This window comes from Hetaerina americana, unplaced genomic scaffold (assembly GCF_022747635.1).
Source record: "Hetaerina americana unplaced genomic scaffold, ioHetAmer1.1.p SCAF_393, whole genome shotgun sequence".
In the NCBI taxonomy this organism is placed as follows: domain Eukaryota; kingdom Metazoa; phylum Arthropoda; class Insecta; order Odonata; family Calopterygidae; genus Hetaerina; species Hetaerina americana.
This window is the reverse complement of record NW_027286978.1, coordinates 16,658-32,842: the sequence shown is the minus strand read 5'-3', so window position 1 is coordinate 32,842 and position 16,185 is coordinate 16,658.

The window sequence follows — 16,185 nt, the reverse complement described above, 5'->3', positions numbered from 1 at the left end:
AGCATTATTGGAAAACGAATGAAGAAACTATTAGAAAATGTGAAACTGTATGAGGCAAAAATTAAAGTAGAAGGTAATAAAGAAGATAAATCGTCGGCTACGGCGGATTTTTTATAGTTAATCAGGAAGAAAGCGATTGTATAGAAAGATGGATTGGGACATAAAAATCAGCATTCCCAAAGAGAAGAAGGGACTGGTAAACGAATTTCAAACAAAAGAAAAACCGTAACGGTGAAGACTTTTGTATGGAGCTAAGCGTGGTGTTCGGAGACCTGAGACAAATCTCGGATCCACATTATAGGAGCTCGTTACTATTATCGTTAAGTAAAGCACGATTAGTAACTACACCGTTCTGTATCTTTAGCGCTAAGGAAACCAACAAACCACGATACCACGAATAGTTAGAGCGGGATTAGAAGATCTGCGAGCGTAAACTGAGTGCTTCAGAGGACACTCGGGTTGCTGATAGAGATAATGCGCACATAAATATCGTGATCACTCCCGTGGTTCGTGAGGCAAGAGGAAATCTTTTGGTATGGGTGAGCATGAGGATGAAAAATTGAGCTAGAAATAGCGAAAGACAAGATGTAGATGCATTATGAATAGTTATGGAAGAGAGAAAGCTAGCTTTAGAAGGACATAGGAAATAACCTGAAAGCATAATTAGAAGTCTTTAAATAAAGAACGATCATAAACGGTGCCGTTGAATGGAGATTATTTGGGAGTTTGACATTGTAAATTGAGATAGAAAGGGGCTTGTCTAATGGCAAAAAGGAAGTCGGAATTTAATGGTGAAAGAAGGAAATAGTGTGGAAAAAGCAAGCATTTCATGTTGTGCATGACTGCCTTCGAAATCCTAACGTTGGGTAAAACTATTCATGTGCCATTCAAAAGAATACCTCTAAATATTGGTTCATTTTGAACAGAATCTATTGCAATAAGTTTTGTATTAACAGTAATGCTTTTATTAAATACTAGTTCAACTTTAAGGGATGTTACTTCAGTTTATTTTTTGACAAAACAGTGTAACTGCGTTCCAAGTTTTCTGCATTCAGCTCAATGCTTCGTGTCGATTTTCGAGCACAGCTGCTTAGCTTTATCGTGAAATTCAGTCTACAATGACGGTTAAGCGACGCGCAAGTAAAGAAACGATTCAGTGTGATACGCTTCACGTGGCAACTCAGTCCTGTTTTCCCGTAAGTTATTCCCGTGAATGGACCTCCTCTGCCTATATGTCCTCAGTAAACCGTGAAGAAATCGCACATCCAGTGAGTCTAAACGATAAATAATAGGCAAACAAAAACTCCGGGTATCATCAAACGGTCCCCTCTCGCAATTGCGCAATCCATCTATTCTCATACTTCAAAGTCCACGCGTATATACGTCCCGATTCTGTTGCATCCGCATCAATCTCATCCTCTTCCCTTCCGCGTGAACTTGCACCAATTAATTGATCAAAACGCCGTCTAACGCACAACAAGCGACTCTTTAATCAAAGTCTAACCGAAAGCCAAGGCCGTCTGCGTTATGAGGACGATGATGTTTGTAAATTAGGTCACAGTGTTTCGTTCTCAGATTATTCGCTCTGTGTCACGGAGAAATTTAATGACTATATTTTTAAATTATCCGCTATAGTAACTCTGCAAAGAAATTATATCAAATATTTTTTTTCTAATTGAAACATTGGTTTATGCGCATGCTGAAAAAATAAAATGGGTAAAATTTCAAGTTTAAAGACCAGTTTTTTCCTAACGGACTTTTCAAAGCACTAGTTTTTGTCTTTTGATTTCTAATGTTTTTAATTGATGCAGCATGACATTCATAATAGCATATTATTTTATATTCTCATCTAGTAGTTCTTTGAGGTGACTTGGGATGAATTAGGTAATAAATGCATATTCATATTATCCTTTTAATATTAATTAATTAATCATCCAAATAAGAAATATAATTGATAAACATGTAACATTAAATACTGAGTTAGAATTATAAGGGGTCATTCGAAGCTTTAATTCTTTAAAGAATACATTTCATGTTATTGCGATAAAGGCAGCCCATTTCACAAAGCAATATAATAATATACTATGCGTTACATTTTAAAAACGCGGCAGTATTTTTAGCGTCAACGGTTATTCCATTGATTTTCCATATCCCATTACTTTTCTGTTCTAAAATGGCACCATCTCTGTATTGCCCTCTCCAATAGGGTCAGACGCCTTTGCAATCGTCTCACTGAGGAACAGACGCTCAGCGGACTACCTTCGTCTGTCTGGCATTTTCTCGCCTACCTTTTTGTCATGGAAGAAACGCTAAACCGCTACAAGAGCATGTCACGGGGGTGTTAGGGTTTCAGCCGTACATGTAGAAATATTAGGGTCACAGATATGGGATGAGAATAAATATGAATAAAACAAAGGATATGGGGTTTTCCAGAAAGAAAAAGGCTAAGTTAATAGTTAGAGAAGGAGGGCAAAAACTAGAGCAGGTGGAACAGTTTACAACTATCGGAAGTGCTTTGGATCCAAATGGTCAAAGTAGTAGGAACATAAGGATTAGAATTCGTTAGGCAAAGAAGCTTTCAGGAGAAGGAGGGTATTGATGACAGGGACGTTGAGTAAGGATGTAAAGAAAAGGCTCGTTAAAACTTTGATATGGAGAGTAGCTATTCACGGCCCGGAAACATGGTAATTGAAGCAGGATGATTCGAGTAGATTGGAGGCTTTAAAATGAAAGTGTGGAGAAGGATGGAGAAGATTAAGTGGGCAGAAAGCAAATCAAATGAGGAGGTGCTAGATATGGTGGGGGAGAAGAGGGGATTACTGAGAGAAATTCTGAAATACTGACTTACAGAGATATGAGGACATTGGTAAATTACGTGTTATTCTCACGCGAATTAAACTAGACTTTGGAGTGATGAAAGGAATGGGAGTTAAATTAGATATCAGAAAATGTGGAGTACTGACAATTTGCAATAAAAGGAAAGACAAAAAATATGGAAATTATTAAGTTCATAGGACCAAGCTAAGGAATCAGACAGGTCAAATGGTTAGCTGTTACACTGGCATCAAACTTTTCCTGAGGTACACGTACACGTGTTAGAAAAATATTCGGGACAGCCTTAAAGGAGCTAGGTTTCATCAGGCAGGTTTTGGTAACTCTGATGATAAAATAAGTCCTATGCCGATTTTTATCACTGGTTTTCTACCCAATAAGGTAGGAATTTGATGGACACGATGGTAGACGTACACAATGGTAGATCTAAGCATTGCCTTACCTCTCGTAACAAAACAAATGCTGACATTTGATGCTACCATAAAAACTTCTTCAATTTTACCTCCTTTCCTAGTTAATTCCGTCCAACATGCCTATCCTTCATTTCTTCCTCTTCCTCTCTGTCCACTTCACATTTTACATCGTTATCCACACCTTAATTTCAAAAGCCACAAACTCAACATCTATCGTCTTGCCTCAGCGACTGTTTCCGCGCCGTACAAAACCATAGCCCATGTTAAAATTACCACGAGAGTTGTCTTAACATCCTTATCAACATCATCGTTTCCCTCCTTGTGAAACGCATGTCCCTACTCTTTTTACTATTTTGGTTCAAACACTTCCAAGATAGGTATACTGTTTCATCTGCTCTTGTTCACGGAATTCTATTTCAATTTAACTAAGCTTTCCTCTTTCCCTATATTTATCCTTCTATTCTCATGTCTGAGCTTGCTGATCTAATATCTATACAAGTATATATATCAAGAAATACAAGTATATCTTGTATACATATAGTTCCTGCAATATTCCTTCCATCTCTCTTGAACATTACCTGGTTAAATTAGTTATTTGCCTGCCTCAGCTTTGATTGTTTGCCCGGATTGTACCCTCCTACTTTCTGACAGTGCTCTCACCATTTTTTACAGTGCGCTCACTCAATCCTTTCTTTGTAAGCATTTCATGTTCTCGCACTGCGTCTTCCACTGCGCTTCTTTCACCCTGTTAATTTCCCAGCCCAGTTAATTCTTCAATGCTTTGGTTTTATTAGGTCTTCTTTGGATAAAATTGGAAAATATTTGGAAAAATAAAGCAGATAATACGATGCATGAGAAAAAATATCAGTTAAGGATTTGGAAAAGGTTTAATGAAAATTCGCTAGGTTTGTTTAAAAAATTGCTACGAAAACAAGAGTCAATTCCACAGATATGCTGGAGGAATTAATTACGAGCCACTTGGTTATTAATAGGAGAAGCCAAGACTTAGACTTTTAGAACGGTACCTTCAATGGGCACCTGAGATTCCTTGCAACACCGAGGAAATTATTATGACGTCAATATTGATAGGTTGAAGCCTCGGGATAAAATGGGAGAGAAACTGTCCCAGTAGATTCAAGTTCTCATTCTTCACTCGTACGATACGCATTCAGAACATATTTGAACCTATTTTATTTAGAGAATAGCGATAAAGATGTGTGTTTCTTTTGTATGTTTGCCAGTAGATCTATTACACTTTCCATATTACTATTTCAAGAATAAACTAATTGTTGTGCACGTATGGCAGGTACCCGGACATACTCGCCACACGCTCTCTCTACGGCTTGTGGTGTATTGTGTTCATGTAGTCGCAGATCTCTCTTCTTCATGAATTTTGACACGTACTGTTTATTACCTGATATGGCAAATATCTCATGCATATCTGGTATGTGGCCACAACAACGTGAAGACGTGTTCCTGGTACACTATGGATGCCTGTTGCGGGCGCCCCTCCTAGCACACATCTTACCAGTGGCTAAAAGAAAGGGTATCATTTAGATGTGGATGTAATTCCATTTTAATAATTTACGCCGAATATATAAGGAAAACAACAATTTATACAGTTTGATGGGCCAAAATATGATTTATGCGAGGGTGGTCTGAAAAGTTTCCAACCGAACAAAGATACAAGACATTTTTTTCTGAAATTTTTGAGGTCGGAAACTTTTTCAAAAATTTCAAAAAAAAATGCCTGGCATCTTTGTTAGGTCGGTAACTTTTCAGACCACCTATGTATATCATAATTATCGGGTATATCAGTAATACGCTTACAATATTTGTTTCTGCCCCAAATATGCTGTACGTCGACGCTGCATCAAGTCACGCAAGAATTTCAGGATAATTTATGACCCTAAGTACACTTTCGCAAACGGAGATGCATGGTTGGTATTTTCACTGTCATTCATATCATTACTATATACTATATTAAGCGTAGGTAACTAATGGAGCCAGGTATACCCCGGTCCCTGAATGTCTTCATACGCACATCATAGAGATATCTTAAAGTAATCTGAATGAAGCAATCAACATTTCTTCACAGTTTCCTTTTTAAGTTCATCGCAAATTTTATTTCCGCTATAATTTACAGCCCTATTCATCAAGTCAAAACGGAATATTTCTTCTCTCTCTCATTCGCGCTTTACCCTGCCTACCTCTAAAAAGTTCGTTTATCCAGTTTTACTGCTTTCATTGATTTTTGTCCAAAGGCAACGAATTCCGCTTTTTCCGCAAAATGTGAATCTCGACTAAGTATTTTGGGTATCCGCTGACACCCTTGTTTGAAGTTTCTCAGTTCTATATACGTATCTCAGATGCGAAACTTAGCATATGGTCCTTTAGTCCTACATACGCGCCTTCGGGATAGCATTGAGATCGTCATGTCTCCTCGCTTAACTCCTTCTACATGAATATTATAGCATGCGCAGGAAGATTATTTTTCACATTCATTTTCCGTAGTTATTTATTAATCTTACTTTCTAATATTCTCCCTTCAATATCATCATCCTCCATTTTGTATTATTTGTCTTACCTAAATAAGATAAATCGTCTCGAAAAATAGAATTTCACCTTCGAGTATATTCAAAGTCCAAGATTATATAATTAACAAAAAACATTTGAGAAATCGCTCCTAAATAAATGCAATTAATTTAAATTCTTTGACCAATCTGAGACCAGCTTTCGAAGACCTGTATCTGTATATACGGGTGGCAAAAATCCGGCAGTACACAATATTGAAGTGTTCGTTATGTTTCCGTACCAAACTTGCTCGTCCACGACGGTGATTCAACTATATATCTACGTTACATCATTTTCTCCACGCGATATCAACCACATTCCGAACTAATGCTAGCCCTATCGACCGTCCGTGGGCGATTTCGGAATCTACTTTCATATCCGCTGAAAATTATCCGCGGGAAAATTTCTCGGCCGAGTTAGGAATGAAATGCTCTCCTCTGGAGAGAGGAAAAAATAAAGTCTTTGGACACAACTTTTTGTGCATCCCTAGAGGGGAAGCAAATAATTTATTAGCTTTCAATGCGCGGGAGATGGCTGCAGTTTGTTTTTTTTCGGCTACCCCTCCTATTCCTATGCCGGTACGGGTTAAGGGTGGAGTGGGGTAGGCGGGAGTTTGCAGCGCTGAATAGCCTAATGGAGAGGGGCACGGAGGCACAAAGAGTCGCCATCGCTGAAGCAATTCTCGACTCTTGTTGCATAAATTCCCTTTCAACTCTCTCTCCCTCCCTCACCTCCTCCGTCACTCCTTCCCCTCCTACCCCTCCTCTCCCTCCATTCGTAACCGGCACCCGCCTTGCCCACTTGATTCACTCACTTTATCTCTCTATTCCTCCGACTCTCCCTTCCCCCCCCCCTTTCACTTTCCATCCTCACTCCACCCGAGTTCATATTTTTTCCCACAAAATGCGCATACTCGCTCTCATTTCAACGTGCACTCTTAAAAGAAAAAAAAATTCCACCACCCCACTGTACCACTTTCCTGGATAACGCGGAGCGTTAGGTGGGTCAGGCTCCACGCTGCGCCTTTTGTTTTTCTCACAGTTTGGCGTTATCTCCCTGTTGCCCCGACTTGAACTACGATTCCTCCCGTTCCCCCTTTCCCGGCCCCCTTGTGCCCCCATACTGTTGTTCCCCCCGATTCTACCATCGTTTCTATTCATTTTTTTAGCGCGCCGATCACGAATTTATAGCAGTACATTCCTGCATGCTCTTTTCTTATTTTTTTCTTTCGCGGAGGAGATTAGGCTCCGGAATAGTTTATGGAGGAGATTCTCAGTGTTTAGTTTTGGTCTGTTTACGTAGAGAAAATAAATTAATTACGAGAAGGCTCTGATAATGAAAAGAGTGGGAGAGGGAAAAGGTTTTTTTTGTTGAAGCTGGGATTTCCCCATCTCTCCATCATTCTGAGTTTTAACAATGGGAAAGGAAACAAGACAAAGAAAATACCAATCCTGAACTCGGATATGGACCTTTTGTTCTTTGGGTCGATTTTTAGGCAAACAAAAGGAACGAAAATTACTCCCTTCTCTAAGGACTCTTATCATGTGCGTATTTTCAAAGGGTTTATGAAGAATAATCTGCCCTCATAGAATTTCTGATCACTGAGTAACCTTTTAGATCACGTGCTTTCCAGCAAGATTATTGATTTCATGAAAAAGAGGCATGATAAATTAGTATGCATTTTAGTTCGTATTAATTTCATTAATTTATCTTTAGAAACTAGTTGAGTGTGGAAGCCTTTAGGAAATAAATGGACTACTGGGCTACAATAACAAAATCTGACCTTCTGCAAAATCCCCTGCTAAAAATGCAATTTTTTAATGTTCCTACTCATACAAACCAGATGTAATCTGAATGTTCTTTGGTATTAATTGTACTCTTACTATTTACTAATAATAATAATATTCAATGAATGAATAGTCCAAGGATTTATTTTTCACTCATAATAGATACCCTCTAGTTTGTATGAAGTTCTGAAGTTCACCTATGACCCTCAACCTTACTCTATTTCAATTTAGGTATGAAATTGATAACCCAAGTGCGAGCAAACTCTAACCACATAAACTTATTGGGTTGCTATGGAGGCTTGCGGTGTTATTCTGATTTCTGATAGGCCGATAACGTAAACCCATATTATTGGAGCACAGTTTCGCTGACAATCCAACCAATTTCTTCAGACCGGAAGTTACGTACGTTCATCACTTTCGTCTGACCTAATCAAAGAGGCGAAACCTCACATTTTTACCCAAAACTGCCAGTAATGTCTTGGTTATCTCCTTGCGACTAATAACTTTTTCCACCCCCAAAGTGATATTGTTGCGTATACATATATACATGCAAATCAACGCGGAATGAATCCGAAAACCATTAAGTCATCCGTCACGTGATTCGACATCCATCCTCCATCAATGTTTATATTTAACTATTTTGGAAATTCATTAGAGGCCCAAGCCTGTAAGGCTGTATTTTAACATGTTCTACATGTTTAATAGCAATACATGGGCAAAATAACCAACTGTGCGCTGAACTGATACCACTGCAAAATGCCACACTAACAATAGGCTGGGTATTTATAAATATGCTCGTTCAACCTCATTCAAAATGTTGCAAGAGAAAATTTCATGGTCTAAATTACATTTGTGAAATATAATAAATAGTTTCCAGCATAATTATTCCCATAATTCCGCCAATGTTTGGCCATATTTCACGACCAAGTGAGAATGGTCTTTTACCGCAATATTCAGAGAGAGCAAACGAACCAAAGAGCCGTTGGGCCCTCGTTCTGTTTCTTGCCGCAAAAAATCTTTCACTCTTTAAAAGGATGAGGCAACAAGGTCTAAATTTCAAAATTTCCCCACTGTTGTTTCTCGTACTATTCCCTCGAGCCCTTAAAGTCAGACTTGGTGTTAAGCACATATTTTTTGTTTGAAATTAGAAATGATAAACCACTCCGCGACAGAGATAATAAACGATGAGTATGAATTGATAGCACATGACATGGAACATGCAGTTATCAGATCAACATGGTATTTACGAACTGATTAGTGTCATTAACTATGCATCAGAGGCAAAAACGTTTGCCAAAACTGTCCTTTCTTATTTTAGTTTCCATGATCTCCAACGTAATTAAAAACAGATATTTCTCGCACACCATGTGAAAATTAACTCACTAATCACAGTTGCATTATTTTTATATTTATAATTTTGCTCTTCCATTACGTCAAACCCCTTATTTTGCAGGTCTTTTGATTATGATAGCATATAAGTGAGCTCTCTAAATTCGTGCGACCCTCATACGAAAATAAAGCAACAAGTAAAACCTTTTGATGATCGATAGGCTTTATTCTTCAAACTTTTCTATTTTTCCTCAATAATTAATTAGTTTCTAGTTCTGAAATTTTTACTTTAAGGACGGTTGGTTATATGTGAATGGTTCTTGGCGGCGGTCATAACTCAGTGGCCGAAACGTACCCTGTGTTCGATGGAGGACGACGAATCGTGCCTCGGACATAGTTGTTTGTTTTCATGTAATGGAGTTTCTTTGGATGAGTTTATGGTGATATATGACCTCAGCTGTCCAAACACCTTAAAAACCTAATTACGAATCTGCATTGAAGGGCGCTCTATAAAACTTGAAGCTTATATCTCCCGACCTTCGAAGAAGCTGTCCACAGCAATGTCGTATGCACAGTAAACACGCATGAAAAATCGAATTGCGGGATTTATTCCAGGTAATAAAAATTCTAGCTTCAATGTAAACGTTTCATGGGTTAATTTTAAGATGAGTTCAATATCTCTCTAACACGTCACCTCAATTACGAAAATTCAAGATTAGACTCAATACGTTATTTGAACCCGAGTATTTGGGTAACTAGCCTTCGTTGCCTGAAATTAAACATTAGTTCATTCATATTTTGTCTTTGTTCTTTGTAGTAAAAAGTCATCGATATCTCATAACCAATCATAAGCATGATTACAATGTTATTTCATCTTCCAGTAGGAACACTACTGGGACTTCTTGGTAAATTATTCTTCTGTCTTCGATAACGGTTTATTGAATCTCGGACACTATAATGTAATGCATAAAAGTTATATACTTTGCTAACATTATATGCATAATGCCATGCATCGAAGTGGTATGCATTGCATGGCTTTTTTGAAGTCTGTGTTGAACTGCTCATGCTTCAAATAAATAATCCTTCAGCCTTTTTATTCATCCTAACAAAGGCTTGTGCAACTACTCTTCCTTTTTTGGGATTTCATTATGAAATCCGTGAAGATTCAGCGGCAAGTAATAACATATTACTATGAATATTACTGCATTTAGCTTTCATCAATTACACTCTTTTTTTAATGGAATAATGCAGTAAATGATCAAGAAGTGCATTTTCGTTCCAGTAGAAAATAGATTCGAGACTTCATTTACCCCGCTACATAGGATGTCGAATGATAATGACTCCAAGCCGCATTGAGTAGCGCCGCTTTGTTCCCTATTTCCCTCCTAATTGCATGCTTTTCACATTCAAAAGATGTTCCTTTTTATTCATCACCAATGACTGCTTCCAACTAATGGGGATAACGTGTATAACACCAAGAATACTTGAAGAGCAACAGCTAAAAGTTTTCGAATGTTTCCCATCTACCTGAAAGTAAATCTCCATTAGAATTCCAAAAAGACAAGATTAGAGTGAGATGCCTGAACTGAAAATCAAGATTAAAATATTCCTTGACCTTCGCAAAATAAATATCACATTTCTATCTAAACACGATTTCATTCAATTTATGAAAAACTAATCCGGCTAAAACAAATGCCTATTAATTTGTATAATATAGAATTTTCTGTTTTTAAGGATGGTTTTGAAGAAAGAATCAGAAAAAAATTTCGGAATGAGCGTGAGCAATAAAGGGATTTTGATTTTTGCATCTAAATTCACGTTATGCACATTTTTCCGTGGGGACGTTACGATGTATTACGTAATTTTCGAAAAAAAAATCCAGTAGGTATCGATAACTGCTTGCGTTTCTGCCCTGTGCTTCGTCATTCTCGCTGGTCTCAGATGTTATAAGTCAATTTCGGAGCGGACATTGAGCAGCAACCGGAAGAACAACCGGAAAACAAACCATGACCATGGGCGTAATCGCCAAATTTTTTCGCGCGTGTTGGGGACGCGTGACTCAATGAAACGTGGCTACGGGTACCCTGATAACTGAATTTTGTCAGTTTGTGTCTGCTATGCGCCGTCCTCCAAAAACCTGTCATTGTGCTCTTTATCTCGATCAAATTTTAAGGATTATCTGTTTTTTTTCTATCAACTAACTGATTTTTATAGTTAACACGAAATGATCCAACGCAATCATTCGATTGCCCTCATACTTCATACCACGTATTTTTCATGATAAATCAATGCATTGAGGTGAACAATTCATACTCCCGTCATTCACCGCAGTTGCGTGATGAATAGGAATAAGGACTGCAAATATTGTTGATGATTTCTCTTTACCGAGAAACTTGAAGACATTCGCATGCAATTATACAGTCCCACTCCGTACTGCATACCGGGATATATTTCACCAGTTTCATATTTTTTAAACTTTTGCGAGACACTTACCCGTAAGCCACTTTCATATAAACAGTTAAATTTTTCAAATCTAGTAAACTTGAGCTCTACGGCCTCTTGAATTACAAAATAAAATGAAAATACTATAGCCGTATAACTTAGCACCACAATTCCCCCAGTGAAAACAATTTTTTTTTGTGATGGTTTTTGGGAAAAGAAACTCCACGACAGTAACCAACCACAACCTCTCATCCAGAATACCCTTCTGTAGGAGTGTGTGGGAATGTTACTGCCTCGCCTGAGTGAAAACGGTATTCTTGTTGAGAGATTGTGGTTGATCACTGTCGTGGAGTTTCTTTTCGCAAAAACCGTCACAACAAAATTTGTTGTCACTGCGGGACGAGTGGTGCTAAGTTATTACGGATAAAGTAGTTTTCATTTTATGTTACAACTAAATTCTTAGTCTTTAAATACGTTTCATCACTTCGGTTACAATTTACGTTTTAGTAAACACTGTTCAAGTAATCCTGAATTTGTGACATTCACTGTGAATGAGTTAACGAAAACTTTTTCAATAATGTTTGGTGTAGAAGTTACTGAAGTTCATAATTCATTATCAGCCTTTTCTGTATCCATGGACACTATAACAGTAATAACTGGTGCAATTTTTGCCTTGGTAACTAGGATACTTGATCAAATTTTTGAACCGAGTTTTCATCATTCCCCTGATGCTACCGACTCAAAATGTATTTTGGATATTTTTGCATTCCCAGCTATGTTATTCACATAATAGATCACTAATTGTATTCATTAACAGGACCTCGAACCAAGGTTTTCAAGCGCCCAGGGCGGAAGAACCTTCTCTCGCTTCTACCAAGTGCCCTGCAGACATGGGGGCATAATGGCTGAAACCAAATCACAGGCACATGCTACGCCCCTACCTTGGAGTCAGTTTGTTAAACACTTAATTCAGATAATAATTGACATTTGAGGGACCAAATTTTGTCCCCCTATGTATCTCCCGGCACAGACGAAGGAAGTCGGCCTCTCTGGTCAAACTAGTTAGCTCGTCTTCAAGGTAAAGGTGCCCCTACTAAATATATATATATATATAAATCATAAAAACCAAACCAAATAATTATTTATATATATATATATATATATATATATATATATATATATGTTTATATATATGCAAAAATATACACTCATATATTTCTATGAACTTGAAGCGATGGAAGGGCTTGAATATTCTAGTGACCGCTTGGGCTCTGCCGGCGGGGGCAGAAATAAGAATTTCTCCTGAACTGGTCACCCATGCCAGGTAGTGGGGTAGAAGCCAAAAGATAGGTAGTCCTAACAGTATCTGTGTCGCAGCGTGACGGCTACGAAGACGTTAACTCCAGTTCTTAACACCCTGCCACCCTAGGCCAGTCATTTGAGAGGTGTCCCGCTAGCACGGCAACGAGAAATTACCTCGATTGTTATCCCATAAGTCGATGAAGGTTAATATTGTTGGTACGATTCCTTGCAACCACAGGACTCTGCCCCATCGGCGGTACGTTATGCCCGGCAATGGGAGGCAATGTTTCTGTGGTAGTCATCTCACGCATTCCTTACAGAGCGAAAGCAGCAGCGCAAAATACACAAAATAACACAGCCGGTCGGAATAGAGACGTAATATTAGGGCGATGCTGGAAAATTACAAATCATTACGTGGCAAATAGAGAGAGGAAATATATGCACACACATGTAAGGGCTGTGCAAGTTTTGCTGGAAGTATAGCAAGGAATACAGGAGTGACAGTCAAAGAGTAATAAACAGCGGAGAGGGAGAAAGAGAATGGTGGAAATATTATTGAAAAAAGGTAGGAAGAAGCGTAATAAACGTAGAGAATGCGAGTGATGGACTATTATTATTAGAAGTAAAAGTTGAACTCAACTACTTGGTCACTATTCACCTGCAACCTATTTACCACCAAGCAATGATAGGGAGGGAGAGGTCGACAAGGAATACGATCGATCGATTAGAGGCGATCATTATGGATGTTCAAGGATAGGTATATTTGTAGTACTTGGGGATGGAAACGGTGCGGTTGGCGAGGGAAGAGATGGTAGTTAGAAAGAGTAGCAATAGTAGTTTTAGGAAAGGCGACCGACAGCTTACGTTAAATGCGCAATTAGGGATGGATGGGAAAGGAGGAAGGGCGGAGAGAAAGTCGCCAAGGGGTTCGTAGTTTATTGTCTCATCCAACGGACGGCATAATCGATGCTCTCTACAAAGCAACTCAAGTGGGAAAGCCACTGAAAAATATCTTCCGCTTCCAGGACTCGAACCCGGGTTCTCTCGGTGGTATGCCAGTAGCTTAGCCCCCGAACCATCCACATCCCAGTGAGTAAGGGTTCTACGGTTTAAATATATGGACCGCGGGAAGAAAACAATAGAGGTTTACATCGGATAGGGTTCAATCAATACGAACATTTGGTTTAAGCACCATAAGAGGTATATATACTCATGGGAAATGCCAAAGGAGACATATTGATAAAATATATTTATAATATGCAATGGTAAATCACAGGTTTAAGAATGGTGTGATGAATACGCACAATTTTCAAGGATCGGAAGCAGATTCATATCACAATTTGTTACTAGTGAAGTGTAAAGTCAGATTTAAGAAGATAAAATGGAAAAGACTCTCAAGCAAATAGAATGGGAAAGCGTTAATCGGAATTGTAAGAAAATTGTAGAGAAAACTATGAGTCAGGAAATCACCAGCAGTCTGTAGAGAAAAAATTGAGTCGGGAAAAGTTGAGGGATACAAAATAAGAACCACGAGAAATCTCGTATAGAAACATATCGCAAAAGGGATATTGAATGCTTCGAAAGAAACTACAGGCAAGGCAATAGTAAAACAAAAAAAACATGGATTGCAGAGAAAATTTATTAGAAAGATAGACGAGAGGATGGATTGGAAGAATGTAAAAAAGAGGCATGAGTAAGTAGATGTACAAAGATGTTAACAATAAACTGAGGCAAGAAAATGATTGGGAGAAAGTTTTGTGGTGGAAAACACAGTCCGGGGATCGAAAGTTAACAAATCAAGGGTGAAACTGCTGCGATATGAGGAAAGTTGACAGTACTGTCAGGAAATAAAATGGGAAAATCGTTGTACACAATCAATGATAAGTCAGGAAAAATATTATTTGAACCAGGGAAAATTCAAGAAATATGGAAGGAATATGTAGAGGAACTATATGGTATTGATATTAGGCCAGCGAGCTTAGGTATTGAAAGAGGATATTACGTAAATGAGGATAGCTTTGGTTTAAACATATTTGACGGCAAGATAGATAGGATACGAGTATCAAGGGAATCGAAATCAAACAAGGCCGTGGGGTAGACACATTCCCGCGGAACTACTTAGCCGTTGAAGAAAAATTAGGGGGAAGAGTTTATACCTTATATAGCTCACCGTTCGAGAAATCAAACATATCGGTAATTGAAGGTAAGGCCTTGAGGAAAACTTATTTGGTGTTTCTTACTGTGGTAATGAGAGGTTGAAAACTTGATATTGTATGCCTGCTAGGGGTACTACTTGCCATCTATTCAATATATATTAGGGATTCCTGGACGAGAATGGTCGTCGTTATTTCCTTGTGTCCTAAAGGGTTGTCATGTGAGATTACACCAATATAGCGGTTATCTAGAGATGTCACGACAATGGATTCAACGGAGAATGTGTTTGCGGACTCCGATGAGTTGGGCGACACCCTTTCTCCCTGAGCACTCCGGCTGCGGTCAATTCTCGTTTTCTTCATCCGTTGGTTTGTGAGATGGAAGCGAGAGAAATGAGGAAGGCCTCGTGATTAAGATATTACCAGTAAAGTGGAGAGTTAAGGTAAGGAAAATGAATCCAAAGCCTGGGAGGGACTTATTACCAGCATTTAAACTATTGAGTAGAGTTGAAAATGTTTCGGGTATCTTGGAGTACTGAGGCAGAAGATTAAATTACAAACTAACTAATCATAGAAATATTTAACCCCAAAGGTGGGACATACACTTCTCTGTCATGATAAATTTTTAGATTCCTGTAGGTTATGTAGTTATTCTATCATAGTTCCGGGATGGTTTTTATTACTTAAAATATGTATCGTTATTGTTTTCGTATGCAGACCACCAGGGGAACTTAAACATTAAAACAAACTATCACTTCTAACCTTCAAAAATCTCTTAAAGTCATCGAGGAGATGGTGGTAATGAACGGTGAAAATGAATACTAATATCAATGCGATAATATGATTAGAAAAAGAGGAACTTTCACCGACCGAGCGCTTAGTTTTCATAACACCGGTGTTTATTTCTAGGGTGAAAGTGGATTTTCGATTTCTTCTTCTGCAAGTAGTTTGTTTGCACCCTCCCCTCTTCAAGCTATGTTGCATCGACGTAATATTCTTATGTAACCTTTGGCGTATCACTTCGTTAACGAGCACAAGAATACTAGGGATCTGTATCAGATTTTTTTCATCTCTTTTGCAAAATATTAACCGGTGAAGTAATAAAACTAGCCAAAAATTAATTTATATTTTCCTAAATTCATTCTTTGAGCATGAAATCGCTAGCATCAACCTCTTAACAAAACGCAATGCATTCGCGAATTGTTAACGTAAGCCTATTATTGATAATATATATGTATAATGTTTATTTTTACTAATCTTGATTATTATTAGGTAAATAAAAATGGCAATCACTGTGATATTAAATACCTTTTCAATTATTTTTGTACATAAAACTTGATTGTATAAAATTCA